The sequence below is a fragment of the Impatiens glandulifera genome, chromosome 5 (assembly GCF_907164915.1).
Source record: "Impatiens glandulifera chromosome 5, dImpGla2.1, whole genome shotgun sequence".
NCBI classification, from domain to species: domain Eukaryota; kingdom Viridiplantae; phylum Streptophyta; class Magnoliopsida; order Ericales; family Balsaminaceae; genus Impatiens; species Impatiens glandulifera.
In genome coordinates, this window is record NC_061866.1 from 39,666,424 (window position 1) to 39,672,847 (window position 6,424).

The following is a 6,424-nucleotide window of genomic DNA, read 5'->3' on the forward strand; positions in this document are numbered from 1 at the left end:
CCACCAAGATGCTTGAGGGAATCATGATCCGTATATAAGACAAACTCCCGCTGAAATAAATAATGACGCCAGTGTTTGACTGCCTGGACAATAACATAGAACTCAATATCATAGGTACTGAAACGAAGTTTAGCGCTAGACAGTTTCTCACTAAAATAAGCAACAGGACGCCCAGATTGGCTAAGTACAGCCCCAATACCCAATTTCGAAGCATCACAATGTAGTTCAAATGGCTGGGAAAAATCAGGAAGAACCAAAATAGGGGCTGAAGTGAGTCGGTGCTTGATCTCAACAAAGGCAGCCTCGGCATCATCCGTCTAGAAGAACTTAACCCCCTTCATACAATCAGTGATAGGAGCCGTAACACTACTGAAGTGAGGAATAAAACGCCGATAGAAGGAAGCCAAGCCATGAAAACTGCGAACTTCAGTGATCGAAGAGGGGCGGGGCCACTGATTGACAGCCAGTACCTTACTCGGGTCCACTTTCAGGCCCTCCCGAGACACCACATAACCGAGGAACTGGGTAGAATCAGTAAGAAATGTGCACTTCGAGGAAGCAGCATAGAACTTGTCACGCTGGAGAACAGATAACACCTCACGAAGATGGGAGAGGTGTGCTACCTCGCTGTCACTGTAAATCAAGATGTCGTCGAAGTAAACGACTACAAACTTCCCAATGAAAGGGCGAAGAGCCTGGTTCATCACACGCATAAAGGTGCTAGGAGCATTCGACAGACCAAACGGCATAACCAGCCACTCATATAAGCCCTCACGAGTCTTAAAGGGAGTCTTCCACTCATCACCCATGCGAATACGAATCTGATGGTATCCACTCTTGAGATCCAGTTTGCTAAACACAGAAGCACCACCCAACTGATCCAACAAGTCATCCAACCGGGGAATAGGAAACCGATAACGCACTGTAATCTTGTTGATAGCACGACTATCAATGCACATACGCCAAGACCCATCCTTTTTTGGGGTAAGAAGGGCCGGGACAGCACAGGGACTAAGGCTCTCTCGAATGTGTCCCTTAGCCAGCAAGTCCTCCACCTGTCTACGCAACTCTTCATGTTCTTTGGGACTCATGCGGTAATGAGGACGGTTGGGTAGGGCAGCACCTGGAACCAAGTCAATGTGATGCTGGATATCACGCAAAGGAGGCAAGGCACAAGGCAGATTCTCAGGAAAAACATCTGCAAACTCCTGTAACAGCGGCTGCACTGGAATAGGCACCTCAGAACTAGCACCACAGGTAATCAGCGAACAAAATAGAGCAAACACCATGCCCGATTCGACCATGGCGGTCTGAAAAGGACCCCGAGACAACAAGGTGGTAGGGGGGGACGCATGATGAGTGGGGGCAGCACCCTTCTTGGGCTGATTTGGCATCAACACAATCTTGGTACCATGAAATAAGAACGTGTAGGTATTAGCACGCCCATCATGTATAACAGAATGATCAAACTGCCAAGGGCGACCAAGTAAAAGGTGACAAGCATCCATAGGAACCACATCACAATATACAGCATCACGATAATGGGAACCAATGGAAAAATTAACAAGTACGCGCTTGAAAACTGTAACATTCGTACCTTGACTCAGCCAGGACAGGCGATAAGGCTTGGGGTGAGGTTCAGTGGACAGACCCAGCTTCGAAACTGCAACCTCAGAAATCACATTCTCACAACTCCCAGCATCAATGATGAAGGTGCAAACTTTGCCACCGATGGTACAAGTGGAATGGAACAGATTATTGCGTAACCACTCGTTGTCAGGAGCACGAGGGGTTAAACATGATCGACGAATCACCAAAAGGGGGCCAACATCACCAGAAACATACTCCTCCGCTGCCTCATCATCATAAACATCATACACTGGGGCTGAATCTGAAGGAAGAGCAGAGTCAGGATCATCCACCTCAGTAAAAAGACCACGATTGGTGGACTTTGGGTTGCGACACTCTGCTTGGCGATGGCCAACTTCACCACAATTGAAACAACGCAAGACACCGGGACGTCCCTGCGGGGGGGCTGTAGTGCTGCGAGGGGGGGCTGGGGTGGGATGGGCCGGCTGGGAAGAAGAACCAATGCCACTAGTGGGGACAACCTGTTTTCCAAAGCTACCCGAACCGCGCCTGGCTAGCTGTTTCTCAGCCTGTGAAGCACGCTGATGTGCCTCAGAAACAGTCAAGGGATCAAACATATTCAAAATATCCTGCAACTGGAGGCGAAGGCCACCAATATAGCGAGAAACCAACTGGAGAGGGGACTCAGACAGGTCAACACGAGCCACAAAGGTGTAAAACTCAGTGGAATAGTCATCCACGGAACGAGAACCCTGACGAAGATTCTGGAACCGCTGGTACAGGTTACGTTCGTAATTATATGGTAGAAACGCAGCCCTAATATGCTTCCTAAATTTGTCCCAATTCGTGAGCTTTGCCTTACCATGAAGAACACGTGTCTGTTTCAACTGCTGCCACCATGCTTGTGCACGACCATGTAAGCGGATCGTAACAAGGGGTACACGACGATCTGCAGGAACTTCCTTGAAATCCAGAATCTCTTCAACCTGAGAAAGCCAATCAATAAACTCTTCCGGTGGTAGACTACCATCGAACTTAGGGATGTCCACCCTGAAAGCCTGCTCCCAGCGATGATTGGGGCGTTCAGGGGATCGATTCCGAAGACCACCGAGAGGGTTTTCATCTGTCATCGTAACATCATCTTCAGGGTGGTGCATGTGCATAGATGCATCCATCCGTTGCGTCAACCATTCAACCTGCCGCCTCAAATCGTCGTTATCACGGCGAAACTCAGCGTTTTCACGTCGCAACTCAGCAAGGTCACCATCATCAACACCAGGGGTAGGGTTGCGCGGCTGTCTTCGGGGCGGCATACCTCAGGGTCGACTGGAAACTGATACCAACTGATGCAGCGTGCGTGGCTAGGATGAACCTTTATCAAGATTCGTTGATTCTTACGAATACCGAAAGTTGATAGATATTGAGGAAACCTCGTTTTCTGATTAATAATCTTCCACTAACAAAGTGTTTTAAGATTCTTTTAAATACTCAAACCCTAGCTTGCAAAAGAAATAAACAACTTTTAATAAATTGCAAAAAAACACCCGAAACTAATAAAAATGCGATTTTGAGCCCTTAAACGTTTCCGCCCGAAAAACACTAGGCAATCGTCGAAATCTGACACTTGCGAGATATTTTCGGATGCTGCAACTTTCGCATAAACGCCTCTTCGACTCGCACCGCATCAATATTAATTTCAAAACTTTTTTTTTTAAAAACAAATTATATATATATATATATATAATTAGTCATTGTTTTATTATCAAATATAAGTTGATCTATATAATTAAATACATATATAAATGTGATTCTTAAACCTATAAGATTTATATACTATAATTATATTTATAATAAATAATTAATATATTATATTTTAATAAATATTATCATATATTTTAATATAGAAAAAATTACCTTGAGCCCTTTAATTATTTCGATCGCTCACTTTTGGCCCTCAAATTAATTTTTGAAACAAATCGTCTTTTCAACTTTTATAAAGGTCATCAATAGCCCTTCCGTCAACCTTTTAGTTAAACATAACGACTTAAGTTTAAAATATTATTTTTGTATATATATTATTTTTAACCTTATATTTTATATTTATATATAATTATTTAATCGCTTATATATAATATTATATATATATATATTATTTATTTTTATCGATATCTATACAAAATAAAATTTAAAATAATTTATATATATTATCTTTAATTAATTTATATATAATATTTATATAATGTATATTTAAAAAAATAATTTGAGTGCTAAAAGTAATTGAGTAAGTTGAAGGTTAGCATTAGTTTTAACCTTTTAAATTATTTTTTAAAATATATATTCTATAAATTTATTTATATATATATATATATATATATATAATTAATGATTAGAGATAATAAATATAATTTATTTTTAAACTTTGTTATATATATATATATATATAAATAAGTAAATAATATATATATATATATATATATATATATATATATATATAAATAAGAGATTTAATAATTATATAAATATAAAAATTAATAATAAAAGATATATATATATATATATATATATATATAATATTATATATAAGTGATTTAATAATTATATATATAAATATAAAAAATCATATTAAAGATAATATATATATATATATATATATTCTTAAGTTTAAGCCGTTATGTTTAACCAAAAAGTTGACAAAAAGGTCATTGGTGACCATTCTAAAATTTGAAGAGCGATTTGTTTCAAAAATTAATTTGAGAGCTAAAAGTGAGCAATCGGAGTAATTTGAGGGCCGCCCAAATAATTTGCCCATAAGAGAAAAACTAGAATTTTTTTTAGTTATATTATAAAATAATAATGTAATGAAATAATTTAGAACTAACATTCTAAAATATTTAAAATTATATTATATCGTCCCTACTCCCTAATAGTCGTAACACCGCTGAAAACATCGTCCCAAAAAATTATGTGTATTAGTGTCGTCGCTGATATTGTTTATTATCAGTGACGATAATCTTTATTCGACATCGCTTATATTGTTAATATCAGCAACAATGGTCTATATTCGACTTCGCTGATATTGTGAACTATCCTTATTAACCGTCGCTGATAGTTAATAATATCAGCGACGGTCGATCCACATTCGCCGTCATTGATAATCCTTTCGAGTTGTTGACATATTTTTGGCCGAGAGCAACCTATTTTATATCTTGTTCAACTACGATTAACAAAAAGATAATTTGAAATTAAAAATCAATTCGTATTATTACAAATATCTCAAATCGTATTATTACAAAAATATCAATCAGTGTATATACTACTGCTGATTTGGAGGGGGAGACATCCTAGATATAATTATAGTGATTTGTTTCCGTAGAGCATCTTGTTCTGCGAACATCTCTTCCATCGCACATTCAAATGCCTTGCACATCTACTCCACGACTCCACCTCGTCCCGCAACATTGACATTAGCTCTGTTGTCGACATTAACTCTATTTCCGGCATTGGTCTCACTCTTCCTCTGCAATTATAAGATAGTTGTTAGTTATAGTAGATTAAACATATAATGAATTAAAAATGACTACTATACCTTAAATTCATTTGTGAAGTAGTGACGATCCAACAAATAATTCCAATCTAAGTTGTTGAATTCATTAAGAGGGTTTGCTCGGATTAGTTGGTCGTTTCCCGATGCGGTTTGATGTAGTCCTCGTGGTTCTTACATCTCTACTTATCCTATATTTTCTTCACATGTGACATCTCTCTAACTCGTTACGTAGGTGTCAATGAGATGGGGGCACGACCTCGAATGGATTCTAAAAATAACAACAGATTTTAGGATTATGAAGGCTTCAAATTATAAGATAACACATTAAAACTATCAAACTCACGGTGATGTACTGTCATATATGGTCTAACTTAATATTTGACAAATTAGACCATTGCACCAAACGATGTGGCACTAGGGGTGTAAATGAGCCGAGCCGCTCATGAGCCACTCGTGAGCCGCTCGGTCAAAGCTCGATTCGAGTTCGGTTAAAATCGAATTTGAGCGGAGCTCGAGCCAACTCGTTTAAGATTCGAGTCGAATTCGAGCTTAGGTAAAACCCGCCTGATGGTTTGTCGATCTTTTTCGAGCCTAATCATATATTTTTTTTATTATATTTTATTTTTTATTCAAAATTTGAAACATACCCATAAGTTTATCTATGGACTTTTTGCTTATGATACTAATACCAAAATTATTGGTAAGTAAAAGGTATGAGATTTTCAATATTTTGATATCAAGATATACCATAAAAATATTTTTATATAATACTTATAAGAAAATAAATAGATTTGACAATAATTTAATTAATGAACATAATTTTTAAAATTAAAATATAATTATTCTATAATATTATTTAATATATGCAATCTCAATGTATTATATTTTATAAGATATAAAACTATTTTTATTTCACTAAAGTATTAGTATTTTTCAAAATAAATTTAAAAGATTCTATTTTTAGTTCCTTCTTATTTGTTTATTGTGTTTTTCTAGTACAATTATTATATTATTATTATATTTGAGTATATTATAACTTTATGTTAATGAATGTATATATTAATACATGATGTATGATAAGAATTTGTGATTGGGATGATAAAGTATGTTGCTGAAATTTGAGATGAACACGCATGAGGAATGTTGCTGAATTTTATGTTTGATTTACTATATTTTGATTTATGATTTTTTTATTAATATGTAACTAGGAATTTGAAATATTTGTGTGGTGAATTGGTGATTGATGGATAATAATTTAGTTTTTTTTAATATAAGAAATTAATATATAAA